This window comes from Prionailurus bengalensis, chromosome A2 (assembly GCF_016509475.1).
Source record: "Prionailurus bengalensis isolate Pbe53 chromosome A2, Fcat_Pben_1.1_paternal_pri, whole genome shotgun sequence".
Taxonomy (NCBI): domain Eukaryota; kingdom Metazoa; phylum Chordata; class Mammalia; order Carnivora; family Felidae; genus Prionailurus; species Prionailurus bengalensis.
In genome coordinates this window covers 157527855-157551353 of record NC_057348.1, presented here as the reverse complement: position 1 = coordinate 157551353, position 23499 = coordinate 157527855, and the positions used below count along the sequence as shown (strand labels likewise).

Below are 23499 nucleotides of genomic sequence, written 5' to 3'. Positions count from 1 at the left end.
AGATTGCCATAAACTCAGTGGCTTAAAACAACACAGATTCCTCATTGTACAGGTTTGTAATTCAGAAATCCAAAGTGGGTTTCACTGAGCCCATCGTATCAGCTGACCTATGTTTCCTTCTGGAGAGTCTGGGGAAGAATCTGTGTCTCTGACCTTGGCCCCTTCTGGTGGCCTCCTACATTCCTTGGCTTCTGGCTTTCTTCTTCCATCTTTGAAGCTACCAATGCTAGATCAAGTCTAACAGTATGTCACTTTGACCTCCTCTCTCTTTTCCTCTTTTAAGGGACCCTAGTGACCCTGGGCTCACCTGGATAATCCAAGGTAATCTCTCTATTTAAGGTCAGTGGATTGGAAAGTTTAGTTCCGTCTGCAGCCTATACCCACCCTGGCCACGTAATGTGCACAGTCACAGGTTCTGGGGATTCAGGAGATGGACATCTTGGGGCAGCTATTACTCTGTGTATCAGCCCCTTGCTGCTGACCGTGCTTTACTGAAGCTAGAGACTGTGGTACATCTGTTGACAGCTAATGAAATTGCAAGTACTCAGAAACTGGCTATAAATAACTTTGCTCTTACCTCTACAACCCTCTTTGGGTTGTGGCACAGCTTATAAGGGCAGAAAGCTTAGTAAGTATGCAGATTGTTGATTCTTAATAAGCCTGTTTTACAGTTCCTAAACCAGAAGTTTCTGTTCTTGTAATCCTGGAGGAAAGTAGCTCCAAAATTTGGCATTACGGATAGCAATCTTAAAACTGGCTTTCAAGGAGTGGATCATGTGGGCAGGAGCTTCCTTCAAAGATAGCGTGGCGCAGTAGGGCACGGGCTTTGGAGTTAAGTGGTAGGTCCAGGACCAGGTTTCCTCTCACCTGCTTTGTTAGAGAAGTCCACTGGAATTCGACTGTATCCAAAAAACCCCAACTAGACTTTTACGAATATGTATGAAACTCTGCTACTGTGCGGTAATATATCTCAAATATCTCTAAAAAGGTAGATTGATACTTTTTTTAAAAAAATGAGAAAAATTAGTGCTTAAATTGTCTAAAGCAGTTTAAATACACTTAGCCATACTATTTAGCAACTACTAGTGCCTTTAGGAGCACATGGTAAAGGTCAGCATTTTAGAATCACTTTGCTGGTGTGATGCTAGCAGATGAAAGGGTTCTCTCCACCTGCTGCTGCTGGAAGCCACCACTAAGAGACTGACCGTGAATTTCGTGAGGTCTTCTCTTTGATCAAAAGGAAAAGGAGATGACAGACAGGCCGACCTGTTTGCTGCTAAACTTTCCCTTCTGGCCTAAGTACTAATCTATTGCCACACGTAGACGGAGGGGAAAAGACTAATCTGAAGACGAATAGAGTAGCAAGTGGATGCCCGCAGTGATGTCCATAAAATCTGATTTTTTCTATCTCTGGCTGCATCGAGGTGTCTTTTATCCTGGGATATCTGGATGGTAAAAACTAAGATTATTATTAAAGAGGGCAGTGGGCAATTTAGGAAGCGCCCTGTCTCCCTGTGACAAAAGCTTTGCTGCTAAGCACAGTAATTTATGTTGATAAATTGTAGCTGTCAGAGTGTCCAAAGCACTTCGTGGGGGATGTTTCTGACTTTGCTTTTCTCATTCATGCGTTCTGATATATAAACTTCTATTAACAACAACAACAACAGAAACACCACAAGTTTCTGCAGATATTCCTAAATTGTCAGAGTAAGAATAATAACAGATTATTACGGTTTCCTTTTCCCCTCAAAGTTGGTAAGGATCTTAAGGTAGAAAGAAGTGTTAGAGAAAGAGAGCATTATTCGAAAGACTTGGGGTTTCCAAGAAAAGAAAACAGAATGTCAGAAAAATGGAAAAAACATTTCCAAAATAGGAAACTACACACATACCAACAAGAAGCATGAAAGGCAGTGGGAAGACACGGTAGATAAACCAGACAGAAAAAAAAAAACAAACAAAAACAAGCGACGATAAACAGAAAGGGCACAAAATCACACAGACTTAAGTTCTATATGTTGACGGTGTCCTGCCTGGTGGAACAAGGGGCAAAAAGTGATAGATAACATTTCCATTCAAGTATGAGCTTGCAAACTTCGATTCCAGTGATCTGCCCCTGGGTGCACTAGCTGTGGCCCAAACATGCCGTGTTTTATGCTTCCTCAAAACCCCGTGATTTAAAACCCGTCATTGCTATTGCTCGTGCACCTGCATCTCAGGTACGATTTGGCCGATCTGAAACGGCCCTGGTTTCATGGCACCTGGTGTGGCGCCACTCGGCCTCTTAGAAGAGATCCGTGGAACATCCAGATGGCCACGCTCCTCATGGCTCTCAGTGGACTTGGTGCTAGCACGTTCTCAGTAGAGTGGCAGACACGCAAGACGGCGAGCGTGCAGAGCCTCTGAAGGCCTGACCTGGCACGCTGTCCCCTCTGTCTGCATACCGTCGGCCAAAACAGTCACACAGCCAAGCCTGCGTCAAGGGACGGAGAAGGACAGTCTGCTCTTGGTGAAAGTTCCTGCAGAATTGTACCAAATTCTGGACCTAAGAAAGCCTCTGTGATAGATAGTAAGATGATATATAGGTAAGGGGCGCCTGGGTGGCTCAGTCGGTTAAGCGTCCGACTTTGGCCCAGGTCATGATCTCACGGTTTGTGGGAGCCTGGAGGCTGGAGCCTGGAGCCTGCTTCGGATTCTGTGTCTCCCTTTCTATCTGCCCCTCCCCTGCCCACGCTCTGTCTCAAAAATAAACATTAAAAAGGTTTTTTAAAATAATATAGGTAAATTTATAATGTCATTAAGTGAACGTTTTGAAGACAAAAGGCTTTAGTTTTTCAATACCTCGTGTATCAACAGTCTTAACGTATGACACGGATACAGCTTTTGGCTTTCACCTCTCCGTCCCCTAATTGTTCTACTCAAGAAATGATCAAGTTGTAGAAACCTCTTCACTGTCGGTACTTTGTTTTTAATTGATCAGCTTTCACTTATAGCTGTAGGTATTTGAAAACACTTTTTGCAGAAAACAGTTGTTGGAGAAACGAATGAATGCAGCTACCTTGGCCACAAGAAGGAGATCAGTGCTCTGCTAATCATGGGCTCCCGGACTGAGCCATTAAACACTACTAGCTAGACATTCTCAAGCATCATTTTCTCATGTGGGCACTTGACTACATCAGTCAACATAAATAGTTCATGCTTTCAGAAGAATCATTTAAAGCCTCAGCTTTTTGCTAACAAAGGATAAATAGTTATCATCTTAGCAGAGCAACAGTGTATTTGGGTTTGATGCAGAAGGACTTTATTCCAGCTCCTACTTTGGTATGTTCTATCATAGTTGTCAGATATTCCTAAAATACTGCTTTCATCCAATCAGCCCTTATAAAAATTTACACAGTGGTTCCCTATTGCTTAATACTCTGGAATTAAAATCTTTCATCATCAGGTTCTCTCTAGGCCCATAAATGTGTCTCTCAGAAGACAATATCACTTTGCCAAATCATAAATATTAGCGGTGACATTGAGTGTATGTGGTGGAATACGACTTAAATAGGGAAGAGCTTACAGACCATCTCTTCTCCCTATGTTTGCACACCCAAGAATACACATTTTGCACCGAAAGCACAGTGAGTGGTGCATTGTGGATTGTAATTGCTTTAAGGTGAGTAGTAGGTTTTAGGGAACGACTAGAACAGCCAAAGGCAGGACAAATGTTGTGGCTATTAAATAGAGGATAGCCAGATACATAGAGAAACTTGAGTAGGCCACAGTTTCTTGTCCTAAGCTTTGGTGCTAATTCTCAAATTCAAAAGTGGATTCAGAATGTGTCACCTGTAATTACACAGGGTTATATTCTCATCTAGAATAAGTCATGAGGGCTGGATAGGACAAAGGACTTTGTGGCTTCTAATGTTTATGATTATAACATTAGAAGGTGGTATGATTAATGATTCTTTAAATTAAATGTCACTAATTTGGATTGTGTGATTACTCATCAACCCTTTTATTATCTAAAGAGAAAGAATTTGCATAGCAGAGTAAACAATGGGTCATTTAAACTATTTGGAGAAACAAACCATTTTCAAGTATTTTAGGGTACATTTACTTTCTTAAATGAATTCATTTATAATTATTCTAATTCATCCATCATACCTTTCTGCAACTCCACCTACCACAAATTGGTCCTGGCTAATTTTGCTTTGTTTTTAAATCTTAAACTAAATATTTATCTCTGACTAAATACATCCTTAGAACTTCGTAATTAGGAATATTTTGCACAAAATTAGGAATATTATGGCCTACGCATGCAACCTTAATTCTCTATTTTGACTCCTTAGACTCCTTTTTCTGAGCTGATTTGGTTGTGCTTGTCAAGACACTCCAAAGCAGTCTGTTCACATGGCCACACGCTATCACATTTGCTCAACTGAAACATGTCTGACAGCGATACCAAGACGATGGAGGTTTGGTTCCCCCGGCCTTGGATTCATCTCCCCTTCTCCCATTAAAGCTCTTCTGGATGTAGGTCTTAAAAATGGGAGATGAGAGAGATGAAATGTGGCTTAGAAAGGGAATAGGGTTGGTTGGCTGTGGGTTTGCATTATTTTGTGATTCATTTTAATGCCCTTCTAAACAAACCCACAACCTCAACAAGCTATTCAAGGCTGGAGGTGGTAGTTGCTAACGTCTGGTTCTTTCATGACCAGTGGGAGAAATATAATCTCTTAAGAATACGGAGTCCTAAAGCCCCAGAGGATATGCTTTGTTTAGCAGCCATCGGCCCAGAAAATACCCATGACTATGGAAGATAAACAGCCACCTCCCTTCTAAGTTTGTCCAGAAATAAAGACCTTAGGATATTTTTTCCCATTGCCCTGTGGTCAGTGTCTCTACCCAAGCAGGTGGTCTTTGTTTTCATCTGTTTATTGCTGTGCCGACTTTTGTAATTGAGAGGTGAGATCGTGTGCAGTACAATTGATACTCAGACATGACAGACAGCCCTCCATCAGGGACACCGCAGTGACATCCGACAAATTACCAGTCACGTGCACTGAAAAAGGAAAGTTAGCGTTCCACCAGAATGATTTTTCCTCTCCGATAATAAAAAAGAGGAGACTTCCAGAATTGTATCTAGCCTAAACTTTAAGTCCTAGTGTTAATTTTTTCAGTTTTTTTTTTTTTACAGAAAATACATCAAGTAGATCAAATTAGGATGACATAAGAGCAACTACATGCATCAAATTCTGTCCTTTTCCCCAGTTTAGTTATATTAGCGTTTGCAAGAGGAGGCGGTGGAACTTGAGGTGTGTTGTCCTTGTCATCAGACTGTGAAAAAGGCTAATAAAATATCACGTCTGCAATCAGGGTGACCACAGTTTAGGGGAAGAGAAAAGACCTAAATATACACTTAAAAACATGAAGATAATACAAAGTAGCATACATGATTTTTTTTTAATTTTTTCAATGTTTAATTTTGAGAGAGAGAGACAGAGCGTGAGTGAGGGAGGAACAGAGAGAGAGGGAGACACAGAATCCAAAGCAGGCTTCAGGCTCCGAGCTGTCAGTGCAGAGCCCGATGTGGGGCTCAAACCCTCAAACAGACAATGACCTGAGCTGAAGTTGGACCCTTAACCGACTGAGCCACCCAGGCACCCCTAAAGTAGCATACATAATTTTAAAGAGGATCAATGTTTCAACATACTCTGTGTCTCAGTTTGGGCTGCTGTAACAAAATACTATGGATAAGTGGCCTATAAACAAGTATTTCTCAGAGTTCTGGAAGCTGGGATGGCCAAGATCAAGGTACTGGCAGATTTGGTTTCTAGTGAGGACCCATTTCCTGGTTCACAGAAGCTAGTCTTCTTGCTGTGTCCTCAGATGGTCAGAAGGCTGAGGGAACTCTTTAGGGTCTTTTTTTAAAAAAAATTAAAAATTTTTTAAATATTTATTTATTTTTGAGAGAGAGAGAGAGAGAGACAGAACACGAGCAGGGGAGGAGCAGAGAGAGAGGGAGACACAGAACCCGAAACAGGCTCCAGACTCCGAGCTGTCAGTGCAGAGCCAGATGCAGGGCTCGAACTCACAAACCGTGAGATCATGACCTGAGCCAAAGCTGGACGCTCAACTGACTGAGCCGCCCAGGCACCCCTTCTAGGGTCTCTTTTATTAAGGGTACGAATCCCATTCGTGAGGGCTCCATGAATGACTAGTGCCTCTTATGGCCTAATCACTTCCCAAACCTCAACTCCCTAAAACATCACCTTGGGGGTTAGGATCTTGATATTAACTTTGGGGGTACACAGTCTATAGCACTCGGTGTCAAACAGCCTTGGGGAAGGGGACAGCAGGGATTCCCCCCTGCCCCCGCCATCCTACAAAAGCAGAATACAAGGAAAAGACAGAAATAGAAAATTTGAATATCACAATTTCCCCATAATCTTCTAACACACTATTAAGTGTAAGAGTGTAAGAAGTGTTGGGGTTTGCTTTAGTCTTTTTACTGTGTTAGATTTTTTAATTAGAAAAGAACTTCTGGAATTAAGCTTTTGTACTTTAAGGCTGTGTTAGATTTTGTTTTTCTTGTGTTTTGTTGTGTTTTTAAGCAACATACTTAACAACTAGTGAAGGTTTTTATTTTTCTTTTGAGAGAGAGAGCGCGCACACATGAGCAGGGGAGGGGCAGAGAGAGAGGGAGAGAATCCCAAGCAGGGTCTGTGCTGTCAGTGCAGTGCCTGACGCGGGGCTCGAACCCACGAATCCGTGAGATCATGACCTGAGTCAAAATCAAGAGTTGGATATTTAACCGACTGAGCCACCCAGGTGCCCCTCAAGTATTGGCTATGCATCTACTCTTTGCAAACATATTAAGTGCTGAGGATTAACCGCATGTCTGCACCTCAGGAAACTTAGACTGCAGGAGACCATGCTGCTGACTGATACTGATTTCATTCTACTCAGCCCCCAGCACTGTCACCAACTCCTGGGACTGTCACCAGTTAAGCTTTTCCTGTCCAGGATGTTTGTTTTCTTAGTTGTGGCTTTACATTTTCCAGTTAAACATACTCCTTTGCTTTTGTTTGTTTTTTATAGAACAGATTTAGCAAGATATAATTCACACACCATAAAGTATATAATCTTCCCACTGCTTCTGGCTTGTACAAGCTTTAACTTACCAAGATCATTGTGGATGTTGACTCTTTTAAGTTTACCTCTCTGAGTATTTTGTCATCTACAGATCAATCTCACTGGCTTTATTCCAAGGCGATGATACATAGTTGAACAGGACAGCAGCAAGGACAGAATCCTGTATCATTCAGGGCCTTCCCGGGGAGCCAATAATCAGTGCTCTTTGAGAAAGATACTGAACACATCTGAATTAATCTGTCTGTGTAATCCTTAGCCCATGTTGCCCTGTGTTATTCTCGACAGTATACAAAAATAAAACTATGGTCTCTGAAAGGGAACCATTAGTCAGGAGTCACTGTTGGACATTGTTTTCAAAGACCTGAGTCCAGCGACGGATTCTTTTTTTTTTTTTAACGTTTTTATTTATTTTTTGGACCGAGAGAGACAGAGCATGAACGGGGGAGGGTCAGAGAGAGAGAGGGAGACACAGAATCGGAAACAGGCTCCAGGCTCCGAGCGATCAGCCCAGAGCCCGACGCGGGGCTCGAACTCACGGACCGCGAGATCCTGACCTGGCTGAAGTCGGACGCTTAACCGACTGCGCCACCCAGGCGCCCCTAGCAACGGATTCTGATAACCTCCCAAGCCTGGAGCCGCCTTCCCGCAGACAGCACAGACGACCGTTGCCCTCGTGGAGACAGTGAAAGAAAGTATCAGTTGAGTAACTGAGGCTGCATCACCCTCTCCAAGCAGAAATCAGTCTTTTTATTTTCCCCTTTGCTCCCAACATAGCTTTCAGGGCCCCTTGTGTTACTGAATTTAGCACCTTTTGGTTTTGTGATCTTCCAGATCTTTAGCTTTTCCGTCTTCCCGTCTTTAAAAATATCCACTGAAATAGGTGTCTTCCTCGGAGCTATCTGGGTGGCTCCTTCAATTAAGCATCTGGCTCGTGATTTCAGCTCAGGTCACAATCTTGTGGTTCATGGGATTCAGCTCCGCTGAGCTTGGAGCCTGCTTGGGATTCATTCTCTCTCTCTCTCTCTCTCTCTCTCTCTCTCTCTCTCTCCTCTCTCTCTCTTTCCCCCTCTGCCCCTCCCCTACACATGCACACTGCTCTCTCTCTCAAAATAAATAAACATTAAAAAAAAACCCAATATTTAGTCTGTGATGATAAAAGAATCCTGCTGTTTGGGAGATACTTTGCTGTCAGAAGACAGGACCTAATCCATAAGCAGTGCTCTCAGCCAGCTTTCATGAGAATTTCAGAACATCTGCGTGACGTCAGTATGGCATCCAGAAAGCTATCGCATCCGTCCATGGTACCTGCCTTTGGCAGCTCGTTTGGGTGATGTTTTCCTTTCCCCTCTACTTTGGAGGTTAAACTCCTTTTATCTAATTTATAGGCTTCTTGCCAAATTTTTGCCTGTACTGCATTTCTGGCCAGAAATCCATTCTTTGTTTAAAGTCGGCACCTAGTGAACTGTTTGCTTCCTATGGGTTTTTTTTTTCCTCCCCTCTTGGTATAATTTTCTTTCCTTAAGGGCAACATCATTAAAGTAACACAGTGTCTGTAACAGGATGTCTCCTGTCATATCTCCTTGCTCTTATACTAAGGAAAAACATCTCCCAGTTGGTAAGCAATTCTTTATAGAACTTCTTGGCAAACTGGCAACTGTCTTTTGGGATTTTTTCGTAAGCATTTAACAATATTTAGACAGAATGACAGATACTAATGCTTTATTTTAGTAGGCATTTTTGAGGAGCTCAGACAATTACATGAGCACTGTTACACAGTGTGGTGTAAACACAGTATCTTGCTCTAATTTTCTCCCTTGGCTCAGTTCCTGAAACGTGAAGGGAGTTCCTTTCCTTATCATTTGTGTTAACGACCTATTGTTCCTCCAGCTGTCTTTATCCTCTCTATCCGCCATAAATTGATTCCAGTGGGAGGGAAGGCAAGATAGTAAATCAGTAAATCTATGCTCTTACGTCCTCTTTTGTTTTGCTCAACTCTGTAATTACACTTCATTTTCCTACAGTAGCGCATTTTCAAAGTTAAATCTCATGAACTTCAGTATTTAAACGTGTTCAATAATAGGAAAGACTTAACCGCTCTCCCCATCGGTTCACGCCTACCAACCAATATTTGCCATAATGAGATAAAGGTAAATATTGTTCTCAAAAATATAACTACAGCTACCCAATACCACCGTCTGTAGTTTTGCCTTTTTAGAAATGAGTGAGTGCATATTTAGGAGAAAGGAAAAATACAAAGGTTTCTCTTGTTCTTTTCTAAAATCAGTGTGACCAGGTAAAGGCCTCTGGAGGCTTCGAGGTCATGGAGGATGCCCTGCTTGCCTTTAAACCCCAGCAAGCCCCACCTCTCAGCAGATACGGTTATCACAGCATCATTGTTCTGACCTCTCCGGACACATTTAATTTAATTAGTCAGAATTTATGGAGTATATTCCATGGATAAGGCATGGTTTGGAGTGGCAGAAAAATAATAGTCAACATATAATGAGCTTTTTCCTGCATGCAGCGGGAAATGTACAAAAAATCTGGGTTTTTCAAGGTATTTTCCTGTCTACTGCCATTGTTATCTCGGAGGGAGAAAGCAAGGATGAACCGTGGGGAGGAACACGAGCATTAGATGTGCATTCTGCACGGACAGATTTAACTTCTGTGTGCCCTCATCTCCAAAATAGTAAGAAGACCGGCGTTTATCTGGTTGTTATGAGGATGAGAAGAGAGGATTCAGGTAAAGCAAATGCCAGACCACAGTTCAACAACTCAGGGCTGTTTTCAGAGCGAAAAAATCAAGAAAGAGGAGTCTGTACCACACATCTGTCACAGGAGCAGGCCCCGACAATACACTTTGTCTTTAGGACAAAGTCAGTGGTAATCTTAGCACAGTTTCAGTGGATTAACTGGGGTGTGGAACCTGCCATTGTAGACTGGGTGGGAACTGAAGGGCAGGTAAGTAATCTGTGTTGGGGTTCTACCAAAGTGGTGAAGAGAGACACAATGATGGGTGACGGAGTTTATGATGGTAGAGACTTGAACACGTGGGAGTGCTCTCAGAAAGAAAGAGATGGGAAGTGCTGGAAGAAACAGAGAGTGGCAAACTCTGGTCAAAGCTGTGGGAAGGTGCGGGACGACGGGATCCGCAGCCCCGGACCGGGAAGTGTTTCTTTTTCTGTCGTGACTGGATGAAAAGGAGGAACTGCATGGATGAAACTATTGATGTTCGGAGTGAATATTGACAAGATGCTGAAGCAGTTGGTTTGGGCTGCTTTTTCCCCTGAGAGGTTGGGGTAGAGTCATAGGCCCAGAGTAGATTAGTATAGTATTAAGTAAGTGTCAGGTTTATAGACATGTAAGGCGTCGTAGATATGTGGACATTTTTAAATGGTAGCTATCAAGAACTTAGTAACTAACCAAAGAAACACAGAAAGATTGCTTCAGTTGAGAATCCCGTTGAAGTTGAGAGCTTTCTCTGTGTCCTTTTTAATTCTCACTGTGGAAATAAATGAACACCAACCAAACGAGAATAAGCAGACTATTCAGAGTCACTTGCAGAGTGACTCATTTTGGCCCAGACACAAAGGCAGATGAGGAATTGGAAAACATTAGATGAGAAAAACGGAAGACTTCAGGTCTGCCCTGATCGTAGAGTCTGTATGGAGAATCTGGAGGCGGGCTGACTACCGGAGGGGCGGCCCATGTGTGGTTGGTGAGAGGAGCATGTTTGGCTCTTTCTTCGCTTGGTCTTAAAGCAAAAATTAGGGAGGCTATCAGTTATTAATCGGGTCCTGCCCGTTTGGGGCCAGTTATCACTGAGTTATTGTTCGGCTTCCTGGATTGTTCATGGAAACAGCACTCCGACTTCCTACAAGCCTGCCGTATAGCAGGCTGGCCCCCTGGGCTGGTTTCTGCAGCTTGTGGGTCAGACTTCTGTTTTATATATGGTCTGACCGTTGACTGTGTATGTATTCAGTCTCTTACCCACTTTATTATTATGAAAGTTAGAATGACCTTCTATTTGGAACCTATTGTTCCTCTCGTTAAAAGAATGTAGGACTGGAGAGAATAGTGGAGGTAAGGGAATTTGTAGGAATACATTTCGGGAATGAAAATGGAAGTGTACACTGTAATGTAAAGAAATTACTTTTTAAACTGCATCACATGGGGTGCCTGGTGGCTCAGTCGGTTAAGCTCAAGTCATGATCTCTGGGTTCGTGAGTTCGAGCCCCACGTCAGACTCTGAGCTGTCAGCACAGCTCAGAGCCTGGAACCTGCTTCAGATTCTGTGTCTCCCTCTCTCTCTCTGCCTCTCCTCCACTCACTCACTCTCTCTCTCTCTCTTTCTCATTGTCAAAAACAAATAAACATTAAAAAAAAGTAAACTGTATGACGTCATTTTCAACTTCCCAGAAGGTAAACCCAAGCTGTGGAAGCTGAGCGCCAGCGGGGCCTCTCTGACCAGTGGATCGGGACCTGAGACACAAACTGCCTATTTTACACCCTTAACACTGAGGCCCAGACAGGATAAAGGACTTGCGTGGGCTCTCACAGCAACCTCAGGCTGGACGTCACCCCAGTGTACTTCCGTTTTCATTGATCGGAGAACCAGCCATTATGTCAAGCACACTGCAAATTTCCTTTTCAAATATAGAATCACAAAGTTCAAATCATGCAGGACATTGACCCAGACATTCCATTAATTACTCCATGGAACTATCTAGAAACATAATAAACCTATTACGAATACCTATTATTCATATTGGCTGTTTTAGCTTAAGAGAAGTTAAGGAGAATTTAAACTTATAAATGTATTAACTATAGGGTATGATAAACATTATGATTAATGGTATGTCACCGTGTGCATACTTTTAGGATTATTGTTTCTATCCCAGAAATTTCCTTGTTCCTAAAAGATATTTGAGGGGCAGTTTCCCTGATAAGAGAAACAAGGGTGTATTAACATTGACTGATTATATAGTAAACCTTTACCTTGCCTCTCTTTACATAATGAATCTCTCTTCTCCTTACTGCCTGACAGGAAAATTTAATGGTATGTTTCCTCCAGTAGTAAAACCACTGAGCCCTAGAGAAAGTGCTTTGTACATCCAGTGAGGGAAACACCTTGTTACCAGCAAGGAAGAGTCATGACTTCTCCATTAATGTGCTAAAATGAAAAGCTTAACAATACACTCAGTTGATCAGAAACACAATACTTCTCAGAGTTCCATCCTTCGACGTGTGGTACTTAATGGATCAAAGATCATCTGAAGTTGCTGATATATTATCTCAAAGGGAGAGGGAGAGAGAATGGGTAGCAAGGGTCTTGCCATTGAGGCGCGCGTTCCCCACCCCCCCCCACCCCCGTGCTTCTGCACACACCTGAGTAGGGTAAGGTGGCCTAGAAGCAATATCAAGTAAGTTCTGGAAAACCGGGGGTGGGTATGCTTCAGTTAGTAAATTAACACTTAAGGAAATGCTGCATTCTCAGAAAGGGGTGGGTCTCTTTTGAAGTATGTAAAAGATCAACCTTGATATGAAAGTTCAGGGGGAATCGATACCAAAGGAGTGTGGTTGGTCTCTGTCTTGACTTTCTGGATGAATCATCTGACAGCGAGGCACATGACCTGGGTGGATGTTTGTAGAACAGACACCCGGTTTCAGATCAGATATTGTTTTTCCTAGGTACCAAAGTCATTCTTAGTCCTTAAATTGGTTGTTTTATTCATGTATTCATTTATTCATTCAATAAATATTTATAGAAAGTCCACAGTGTACTTGGCACTATGCTAAGTATATAGTATAATGGAGGGCAAAACAAACGTAGTTTCTCCTGGGCTTACAAGATTCTGAGTAGTGAGAAAACTGCAGAAATATTATTTTTAATAATACTTTTGTATAATTGTATAAACAATTAGGGAGGTACCTTTGGGGATCTCTTATTTTTATTGGAGTTTCTCGAATTGGCAAACTGTATTCTATGAATTGAGAATAACCCAAAGCATAACTTTAAAATAGCTTTCCTAATTTCATTTTAATAAAGTTCTTTGCTAATAACACAGAGGCTCTGAATTTGCACATACAGTGAACCCTCAACTCCAGCCAGGAGCCTTGCCAGTATGTGTTATAATGTCACAGAGTCTCAAACTGTGGAGCATAGCCAGTCCATTACCACACAAATAATGGATTGCAGCAGCCCCTTCCAACAATCTTCTTGAATGCATGCTTATTCTAGTGTTTCTTACCTTTTTTAAACTCATGACTCTTTTTAATAAGCATAAAAAGATCACCCTTAATGTCTGATTTTCACAGTAATTTTATACTTAAAGACAGATTAACACAATGGCAGTTTTAAGAATTTTTTTCAAGCCGTATACATTCAGCTTCCCACTCTAACCCTAAGAAGTACTCTTGTATGTAATAAAGCATATGAATGTCCATGTTGCTTACAGTAATTGGGGCTTTTTCATAATTTTTGTACAATGTTAAAAAAAAAATTCAAGGGTGAGATACAAAGAGTCAGATTTTTTTAAGCATCTTAAAATGGTAATTCACTGGACCCAATAGAAATTTACTAAAGTCTTGACAAAAAGAGACAGGCCTTTATGATGCATTTTTTTTTTCTTCCCCGTTGTAATTACCACTATCTCTGAAACTCCAAATGTCATAAATTAGCTGTACAGGAGGATCTTAGCCCAGAACATACTCTGCTGGTTTTGTATTTCCTGAATGGCTTTGTAACTGTTGCTGAGGCTGTGTAAACTCCTTTGTACCCTGGGTTTCGGCTAAATCCAAACAGAAAGTAGATCCTTTTATGTTAGCATTTGAGCACCCAGGAACATACATCACATACCAGAGCGTGTCTTCTGCAGTTTTTCACAAGCAACGTGTTTGAAGGTTGAACTACATGCAGTCAACTGCACTGTTAAAAATTTAATGTCTTTGCCTGCAGAGTGTACCAGTGTATTAATTTAGTGGTGCATTAAACCTCTGCGTTTGAGGGTCATGAGCTTACATCTCTAAGCCTGGTAGATATCTAATAAGGTTCAATATGATTAATACATGAGTCTTTTATTAAAAAGAGAGTCCTTTTTACTTAGATTTTATGTATTTTTTCATGACCTATAAAATCATTTACATAAGCCACATTAACTAATCCTAAAACACACCACGATTCTTGCATTGCATATAAGAGCCATAAAGGATTAACTACTATTTTAAAAGGCAGTTTACATTTTCAACAAGTATTAAGAAAAAAAAAAACTATTCCTTTCTGATTTCAAATTTTTTTTTTTAAAATTCAGTCACCATTGGGAGAAAAAGACCGACTGAATTGGCCAATTTAGTACAGAATGTTGAAGCATATTTAAGTCATGAATCAAGAAGACACCAGTCACTGTCTCACTTGAAATTGCAAAGAGGGTGCCACAGGCAGAGGTGTAACCAGATGCCTAAAATTATGCTTAGATCTGGAGGATGTTCCTCCTTATTCTCCAGCAGGTCTAAACATCTCTCTTAAAGAAGAAAGAAAGACACAGTCATCCACGATGGTTTCTTCATCCCTTGACAGGGAAACAGGGGATGGGATAGGTTGTTTGTATCCTTGGATTTATTTGGAAGGATAAGACTTCTGTGGAATGAGAGCCAGAAGAGAGAGATTTTGTCAGTCAGATTCATGCCTACATCTTGGCAAAGCCCTGCAGTACACATTGTAGGAAATGGCCCTTTGATCCTGAGGGGAGGGGACGGGCATCACTGCCGTGTCATCCCTCCATGAGTGCAAAACGGGATACGCGGGATACCCCAGCGCTACTAGACTGAGGCACAAGAGGCTTCATGGCCACTACTTGCAAGTGAAGCTGCCCCAAGGCCAAGATCAGAGGCAGCTGTTACTCTAGATCCATCAGATGGCCTCAAGTGCCCAAGTAGAAGCCAATCTATAGTCACATCTTGGCAAAACTCTCCTATTGAGTGTGCAGTGTCCATCACCTCTGCGGCAAGGGATGTGCTAACACTCGGAAGACCTCAGAGACATTTGGGTGAGTGTTCATCAACGAGACCCAAAAGAACCCAGATGAAACACTCACCTTTTCCAAATGGCTGCGATGTTATGTGGAGTAAGGGAGGGACATCTCCCAGATTGCTTCTTTAAAAAAATGTCTTTAATTAGGAGTAGGAAAGTGAGAAGTCACCATTGTAACTACTGGTCCACTACCGACTGTACCGAAATGAGTGGCTCAGCACAGCACCACGAAGGGCCAAATCGGAGATGCTCTCAAGCTATTTCTACATGTACACCCGACTTACGTTTTTTAAAATCAGTTCAATTTCAGTAATGACTGTTTTACCAAACAGATTAGAGTCGTAAATCGGTCTATGTCATGCCAAATAAATAGGACTTAACCTCTAGCTTTGATGTAAATCTAGCTTCTACAAACTGTATAACTGTTTTTGAAGAATGATTTTTTTCAGTATACAGTGTATAGTCAACATGTTGGGGGAATAATGTCAGATATTTTGAAAAGTTTTTTCCTCCCGATAGTTGCAAATATAGCAATTAAGTACAAATGAACTTGTTTTTCATTTTCTCCAACAATACTTGTAAATCTAGGGAAATTGATCTATAAAGTCTGTACTTTGTCTTTCACCTATACCATGAAATAATATTCCCGTATTAAAAGTGAATGTAGATTAGCTGAATTTTCACCTTTTTAATTTTTTTTTAAATTTATTTGAGAGAGCGACAGAGTACAAGTTGGGGGAGGGACATAGAAGAAGACACAGAATCCGAAGCAGGCTCCAGACTCTGAGTCGTTAGCACAGAGCCCGAGGTGGGGCTCAAACTCACAAACCGTGGGATCATGACCTGAGCCGAAGTCAGAGGTGTAACCAACTGAGCCACCCAGGCACCCCTGAATTTTCACCTTTTTATCTAATGTGTTTTCTACAGAGGTAGCAAAATGTGTTTGCTAAAAGTCAAGTATTGAACCATGTCCTTAGCAGTAAGGACATTTGTCAGGTCATTTTCTCTTCCCCCACTGTCCTATAGTGTTTTAGGAATGGAATCAATGCATTTTTGAAATAAGAAAATACAGTACAAAGTGTCTCAGTTAAGCACTTTATGTCTGTGCCCCATGTTTTGTGGCCTTTCAAAGATACGGGATGAGAAACCTCTGAATCAGTTTTGCTGCTGGTCTAAAGTCCGTGACATTGGTCTGTCTACAAGAATCCCTTTCTTCTGTTTCATAACAAAGGTCTAAAAAAAAATTAGGTGGCACTGCCACATTTTCAAGCAATTTAAATACTTGGCATACAACTCAAATCATAACTTTGCTCAGCCTGGCTAAAAAGGGTTCTGGACAGTCTTCCAAGATGTCAAGTTTCATAGTTTGAGTCTGTTACAGAAGGCATCAGGAGACCTGGGTCCTGGTGCTGTGCATCTTCAGATCGATAAAGTATCTTAATTTGGTTTCCCAGCCTTGAAATAAAGGGGCTGGATATCAGACCAGTTGTTCTTGGTCTACATTCTCTGAAGCTGTACAGCCCCTCACCAGCTCCCTAAGGTCACCTCAGTTTAGTGGACAGAACTCTGAAGTTGGTACCTTAATTGGTTAAAGTAGAAGCAGCTTCACTATTATCTACGTCAAACCGCTGAACGAGATAGATAAAGGTCTCTTTCGGATTAGAAATTCTGTGATAAAAGAAGTTAGATCAAGTCATGTGCCTTATTGGGAGAAAAAGACATCATTTAATGTATACGACAGAATGTGCATGCCTCTACACCAAAGTAATATTGAGCATTTTAAATAGAAAGTTATATATCTGAGGCCTGGATAATATGTAACTTTGCATGCAAATAGTTAATGCAAAGAAAGATCAGCCATAAAAGGTTGTCATCAGGAAGGGATCCATGGTATGAATATTGAAAAATGGATTGATTATTGTAACTAAAGCAGGGGAAAATATATTAATTATGAAATAAAGTAGCTTGGTTTTAAAGATGGCTAATATTTTCAGGCTCATTAGAATATTCATATAGTAAGATGCCAGCTATTCCTAATGTGAAATATTATCATTGTATATCAGTAAGGGGAAATTAAAAATGAAAATAGGTCATGATGAAATATAGTAGGAACAAGCATATATATTTATAGGTTTATGGACAAAGTCTAAGACACTGTTTTATTACTATTGATAAAACAAATCATATCTGTTAATCCTAAAACATTTGACTTAAATCAAATGCTGTTTTTTCCTAAAAGACAGTGGTCAGACTCTCATTAAATGAAATTCTATTTCAAAAACAGCCACATAATTTACTGAACTCTGCTTGATAGTAAACATCCATCTACTATTCCTGTCCTATAAATCTTTTTCAACAAGGCAGGGAAAAGCCACTGTGACCACTGGGATTCCATTTTCGGGAGCCTCACAGTTTCAGGCTGAGAGATGGCAGAAAGATCAGCCATCATTTAAGGAGCTGCGACCCAGGTGTACTGACAGCCCTGGCGGGCTAAAGCATGGAGGACGTGAGGGGGGGGGGGGGGGGCAGAGCTCCTGAGGGACAGAGTGGACAAGGACCTAGAGTGGAGGAAGTCAGGAGGCAGTTCAGGGACCCGGGCAGCAGGGAGGATGCCATCTTGAGAGAAGTGGACATTTCACAGCATCTCCTCAGAGGAACAGTGGTCTGGGTGTATTTACCAAGGTAGAGCCAGAATCTCAGAGGGGTTTACGTGGCCCATCTTCCAGAACTTTTATAAAGTCAAGGACTCAGAGTCCTCTGATGCATCTGACTAGACCTTTCCAGCTCTAAATAGATGGAGAATCAACTTCTAATCGTAAACTTCACTCCTAAAACTTATCAATAATTCTGCCTAGGGGGTGGAAATAGATTTTTTTTATTCATATATGGGCGTGTTTTTGTGTGGCGGTATGTGTAAACATACAGGTTTTTTTTAACCCCATATTACCTTATATGTATCACCTCATGTCACCTAACATGCTTAATATACCTTATGTTCAGAATATGTTCAGAATTTGGAAATACTTCTTCAAAGTGGTTCTGCTCTTTGATCTAAGGAGGCAGTCTTTCCTATATGGTTTATATGGTTCCTCCTTCTGGTTTATATGAAAATGCATGTCATTCTATTGTTTTTCATTTTTAAAATATACATGCGTAAACATTTCTCCAGTTGTGATCAGTGTATCTCGTGTGAAATGTTGATTTTTCTTTTACTTGGTTCAGCAATTTTTCTGGAATGCTGCACAGTCATCTTTAATGACTACATCATGTTCACCAAAGTTTATATTAGAAATTTATTTTTAATGAAGTCAGAAAGCGTGTGTCTGACATGGCATCCAAGAGTGGTTCTAGTCAGCTGTAGAGCAGACTTGCCAGGCCTCCATCCCCTTTCAGAGCTTTATTTCCACAGCCACCCTGGGGTTTGGACTCTCTGATGTCATTGCCCTTCACCATTTCCATGCTTTCACCACTTCTGTCCACACTCAAGGTGACAGCTGTAATCCAGATCCTACCCATCTGTCACACACTGCAGTGGGTTGAAACCTATCTGGTTAAAGATGAGGTTAATAGGTACCTTCACCAGTTGAACATATATCCTGTTACAACAGGTTATCTTCTGCCTTAAATATGAATAAGCTTGGTTTATAGACTAGCTTAATCTTAATTAAATGAGTAATGTCCTTCAAAGCAGTTTCTGGGGTTTTTTTTTGGGGGGGGGGTCACCAATTTTTTTCCAACCCCACACATGCCACTCTTTGAGTCTCTTCCTCCAGGGATAAGGAAGAAGTGAGATGTTTAGTAATAGTCCTTCATGACCCCTTATTCCTCCCAGTAGATCTGTGCCTTTTCTTGAGCATAATGTTTATGGATTTTTTGTTTTCTTTTGTTTTTTTGATCTGTCTGTCGGGTTATCTGATGTGACTTGGTAAAATCTCAAAGAGCACAGGTTATGTCTTCTTAGCTTATTCTGAGTAGATGCCACCTGCAGGTCTGAGACTGATATTAAGTAATTATACCCTGCTACCTCCCATCTTCTTTTCTTCCCTCTTCTATGCCATTTCCATTTGTTTGATGTACTTACAGTAATCTCTGTTGGTATTTGAAGGGTAGAAGCAAATGCCACTTTAGAGCTTCCTCAGTGCAGGTGAAATGATGACAATAATACAACAAATTTTCAGTGCTTTCATGCAGAAGTCAAAGACCGGCACAGACATTAACTCATTCATGTTCACGACAGCTGTATCAGAGATGACAGAAGACAGGTATTGTTGCATGCTGAGGTCACCAGAAGAACTGTCAGCCAAAGCCGGGGGAATACTGCAGTGGGAAGTTCGCCTCTTTTGCAGGGAGGGCAGTGAGGCAGGAAGAACAAAAGAACTTGCCGAATGTCCTCCCACCAGTCAGCCACAGATTGGGATGGGAATCTTTGGGATTGTCAGCTTTGCCACTTGCAGCGCTGTCACACCTGTGGGCATGTTTGGGAGACGGGCCAGTGTCCACAGGAGGCCAGGCAGGGCCCCAGGAGTGGAAGGAAGTAGAGCAAAGTAAAGCAGCTCAGAGCAGCCCTTGGACAGACTCACATTCCCTTCTTTGCCCTCACCTTTAAATCTGATACACAGTGGCTGGGGCTCCTGGGCGGCTCAGTCGGTTAAGTGTCCAACTCTTGATTTTGGCTCAGGTCATGCATGGTCTCACAGTTCATGAGTTCGAAGCACACAGCAGGCTCTGCTTGGGATTCTCTGTCTCTCAAAATAAATAAACAAAAAAATTTTTTTTAAGTAAAACACCTGATCTGGACTTTCCACACTGAAAATCTTGGGCCATTTCTACACAGACCATTCATTTTTAAATAGGCCACATTTTGTGGGTTTGGACTGTCCTTTTTTTGTCATAAAGCAGTTCTGTCTGGCTCTTTAACTGCAGCACTGACCCTGTGAGTAGAACATGCTAGTGATCTAACACATTAGAGAATTCTTTTTAACAAAGAAAAAAAATAACATATTTTAGAAAAGCCTCAACGTTTGAAAGTGCTTGGGAAACCTTTTCTCACTGGCCTCATTAGCCTTGGTTCCTCCAAGCTGCAGCATTTTCTCGGTCTAATTGTTTTTGGGACAGCAGGCTGAGTGGAGACACAGGCAGTGTGGAGATGGAAGAGTAATTGAACATCAGAAGCCTTCAACCCAAGGGCAAGGGAAACGTGACTTCCGAGAGATGAAGACGAATGCAGCCACTTTCGAGTGGAATTAGAATAGCCCTTCCTCAGACACGGGAGTTCACTCGGGGAGCAGCCGGCAGGATAGAGAGGGGACAGCGCTCACCTTGGGAGGAGGCCTCAGTCCATGAGGGCTTCAGAGATAACTTCCCAAAAGAAAGCACAGAGGAGGGCTTGTTATCAGAGGCCCGGGTAACAAGGAAGACGTCTGCTCTTACCATTTTTCCAGGCACACGAGGCATAATCTGGGTTAATTTTCCGTCCTCCTGCATCAGTGAGTGTAGGTAAAGGCTGTCCTTGGTGAACTTCAGCAGGCTGACAAAGGACGGACCCCTTCCCATATTCCACACTAGGCTCAGCGTCCCCTGTATGGGCCCTTCTGTGCTGCCATTAACGCACAAACCACAGGCCAGACGCCTGCTTCCTAAATTCAGCACGCGTTTTCTTCACTTCAGATTTATTTTAACACATTTCAAATCAGCGAGCATTTACTGATTTGATTCTCCTAACAGCATTACTTCAGCTTTTGAGGAAGTAAAGGTGAACAAGGAGAAGGCACTTTCCTTCACGAGTTCTTAGTCTTTTTTCCTAACTTTCCTCCCAAATGTTATTACTGAATTTTAATATTAAAAAACCTCAAACCTACAGAAAAATTGAATAGTACAGCAAAATCTTTATACCTTCCATCCAGATTTATAACTGCTAACATTCTTCTTTAACATTTGGACTTCTTTCTTTGTATGTGTTTATTATTAATTTGGGCTGTAGTGGGTAGAGAATCAGAGCTTGTACAGGCTAGAAGCTGACATTTGACCTGAGACCGGAAGGATATGGGATATGTTCCAGAAGGAGGGGAAACATCGGAATTTCTCACAGGAGTAGGAAGTTCCTCATCTATTAAGGGAACAGCAAGGAGGTTCTGTGGGAGAAAGTAGCCATTTGAGGAAAGGCCTTAAATGCCAGGCCAAGGTGTCTGGGGTGGGGGCAGTGAGGTTGTGGGCGATTAGGTTCCCTCAGTTTTCTTTCAGATGGGAATGGCAGGGTTGGATGGGGGGAGAGGGAATGACTGGGAGGAAAGAGTATCGTTAGCAGACCACCTGCTACATGTTCTGGTAGGAGTCTGCTTACTGAGTTCCTTACAAAACCCAGGACGAATTCTATCGGTAATTTTAACGTAGGTTTGTTTAGGTTTTGCGCTTTTGGTTTTCTTGTCTAGTTTTGCTAAATCTTTGTCAGCCCTCAATTTGGATGGCAGAGGACTCTGTCCTTTTCTTATTGCTGAGCATATGCCAAATGACCAGGTCCTTGTTGATCTATTCCTGCTGTAGCTGAAATAATTTGAAATGACTTGATCTGCTCATTTGAATTTAATAGTCCCTTTATAACATGAGACTGTCTGAATACATATCTGCAAATGAATCAGTCCAAAGGTAAAGTTCCCTGGAGAAACAGATGACTGATTAGTATGGTTTCTCCTTCAAGAACCTTGATCTCTGCTGTTCAAACAGTATGGTAGTCACTAGCCACATGTGGCTGTTAAACACTTAAAACTGGATTTGTGCAAACTGGGATATGCTATAAATACACACTGGATTTCAAAGACTTAGGTCAATAGACATTTTAGATATATTACATGTACAGAAAGTGGGCCACTCTCACCACTTTTATTCAACATAGCTTTAGAAGTCTTAACCAGGGCGATGAGGCTGGAACAAGAAATTAAAAGCATCTAAATTGGTAAGGAAGAGGGGCGCCTGGGTGGCTCAGGCAGTTAAGCGTCCAGCTTTGGCTCAGGTCACGATCTTGCAGTTCGTGTGTTCGAGCCCCTCGTCGGGCTCTGTGCAGGCAGCTCAGAGCCCGGAGCCTGCACTGGATTCTGTGTCTCCCTCTCTCTCTGCCCCTCCCATGCTCATGCATTTTCTCTCTCAAAAATGAATAGATGTTAAAAAAGTGTTTTTAATTGCTAAGAAGGAAAGCCGTCACTATTTGCAGGTGACATGACCCGACAGATGATACAGAGAAAACCCTAAAGACTATTTCAAAAAAACTGTTACAGCTAATAAAGGAATTTAGTAAAGTGGCAGGACACAAAGTGAATATACAAAAATGTTGGATTTCTATACACTAATAGAGAACTATCAGAAAGAGAAATTAAGAAAATAATCCCATTTACAGTTACATCAGAAAGTATACCTAGTGATAAACTTAACCAAGAAGGTAAAAGACCTGTACACTGAAAACTCTAATACTTTGATGAAAGAAAGTAAAAAATACACCAATGGAAAAATATACCATGCTCATGGACTGGAAGAATGGTGTTAAAATGTCTATATTACAGGTCAGTGCAATCTCTGTCAAAATTCCAATGACATTTTTCACAAAAGAACAATCCTAAAACTTGAAACTGCAGCAGATTTTGAAGAGCCAAAGCGGTCTTGAGAAAGAACACACCTGGAGGCATCCTATTACAGAGCCACAATAATCAAACAGTATGTTACTGGCATAAAAACCGACACAGGTCAGTGGAACCATTTAGAGAGCCCAGAAAGGAACTTATGCGTATATAGTCAATGAAATTACAACAGAGGAGCCAAGAATATACAATGGGAAAAGGATATTCTCTTCAACAAATGATGGGAAAAGTGGACAGCTATGTGCAAAAGAAAGAAACTGGACCTCTATCATGCATGATTCACCAAAAAACTCAAACTGGATTAAAGACTTATACATAAGACCTATAACCATAAGATTAGTAGAAGAAAACAGATGGTAAGTAACTTGCCATCAGTCTTGGCAATGATTCTTTTTGATTTGACACCAAAAGCAAAGGTAGGCACTAAAACAAAAATAAGTGGGACATCAAATTAAAATTCTTCTGCAAAGTAAACCATCAACAAAATAAAAAGGCAGCCTATACTGCAGGAGAAAATCCTATACTGGATAAGGTATATCCAAAATATATAAAGTTGAATAGCAAAAAAAAATTGATTAAATATTTTCAAAGAAGATAGTCAAGTGGTCAGCAGGTACATTAGAAGGTGTCCAACCTCACTAATAGTTAGGAAAATGCAAATCAAAACCACAGTGAGATATCTCCCCTCACCTGTTAGAATGTCTA

At 41.5% G+C, this 23499-nt stretch overlaps 1 protein-coding gene and 1 long non-coding RNA gene across 8 annotated transcripts in view; one reads left to right on the top strand and one right to left on the bottom strand.

Annotated features, from left to right (window-relative positions):
- TPK1 (thiamin pyrophosphokinase 1) overlaps positions 1-23499 on the top strand; it is a 359317-nt gene that overhangs the window by 323273 nt on the left and 12545 nt on the right. The gene's annotated exons all lie outside the window — the stretch shown is intronic.
- Positions 14202-19368, bottom strand: LOC122488468. The gene is made up of 2 exons (XR_006298620.1): positions 19251-19368; positions 14202-14776 (listed from the first exon to the last, which is right to left on the bottom strand). It is a non-coding gene; the product is annotated as an uncharacterized LOC122488468 (long non-coding RNA).